Source organism: Castor canadensis, chromosome 8 (genome assembly GCF_047511655.1).
Source record: "Castor canadensis chromosome 8, mCasCan1.hap1v2, whole genome shotgun sequence".
Lineage (NCBI taxonomy): Eukaryota > Metazoa > Chordata > Mammalia > Rodentia > Castoridae > Castor > Castor canadensis.
In genome coordinates, this window is record NC_133393.1 from 53,967,172 (window position 1) to 53,968,335 (window position 1,164).

The window sequence follows — 1,164 nt, forward strand, 5'->3', positions numbered from 1 at the left end:
CATTTTGAAACAGACTCTGACCTGTCATTAATTTATCTATTTTCTTCTGCTTGTCCAAAAAGCTCTTCAGTAATAGACTAAACTTGAAAGGTACAAGCTACTTTCAACTGTATTGGTTTCAGTTCTGTGTATTACGGAGCCATTTATTTTTTGCTTGTTACAGCTGTTTTCCTGTGGTAGGGGTAACTGAAGATTGCTATCTATGTTTATGATCATGAAAAGTGAGAGACATTAACAAAAACTCATAATACTTGTTTGTGTGTGTTTAATTCATAGACAAAGACTTATAGACAGGTGTGAAAAGTAAATCCTCTTTTGCAACCCAAAATTCATTGTTCAGTACGAGTTTTGATACATACCTAAGTTTAAAGTGATAGGGGTGTTAATAATCATTAAGGTTTGTTCCAAGAAGAAAGATTTGATCATTTTTAATAAAAGTTAAAATATCCTCCATTAGGCATATTCTAACACTGAGCTTTTTTGTGCATTTTTGTGTATATTAATTATAAAGTAGTTTAACTGAGATGTTTTCATACATGTATGTAATATACTTTGATCATGTTCATCTCGACTGTTTCTCTCTCCAATCCTCTTCTCCATAATAGTTGCACTTCTGCATTAATGTCGTTACCCCCCTATATCCTATATATGAGTGAAAACATGGTATACTTGTTTTTCTGAGACAGGCTTATTTTGCTTAACTTGATTATCTCCAATTCTGTCCATTTTCCTGAAAACAACATATTTTCATTCTTCTTTATGACTGAATAATATTCCATTGTGTCTATATAACATGTTTTCTTTATCTGTTCATCCACCAATGGGCACAAAAGATGATTCCATAACTTGGTTTTTATTAATAGTGCTGCAGTAAACATGGGAATGTGGGCATCTCTATTGTATGCTGACTTTGATTTCTTTAGGAATAGATTCAGTGTTATAGCGTGATCACAAGGTAGGACTAATTTTAGATTTTTGAGGAGCATCTATACTGACTTCCATAGTGGCTGCCTTAATTTACAATCCCATCAACAGTGTATGAGGGTTCCTTTTCCCACTCCTAGCCCTGCATTCTCCCTGGTATTTGTTGGTTTTTTTCCCCTTGTTTTCTTATGATAACCATTCTGACTCAGGTGAGGTGGAATCTCAGTGAAGTTTTGATTT

The 1,164-nt window shown here is 33.8% G+C and overlaps 1 non-coding gene across 1 annotated transcript; it reads left to right on the forward strand.

Moving 5' to 3' along the window:
- The first annotated feature begins 246 nt into the window (after positions 1 to 246).
- LOC141410646 (small nucleolar RNA SNORA40) lies at positions 247 to 370 on the forward strand. The gene has a single exon (XR_012435473.1). It is a non-coding gene; the product is annotated as a small nucleolar RNA SNORA40 (small nucleolar RNA).
- Positions 371 to 1,164: the final 794 nt, after the last annotated feature.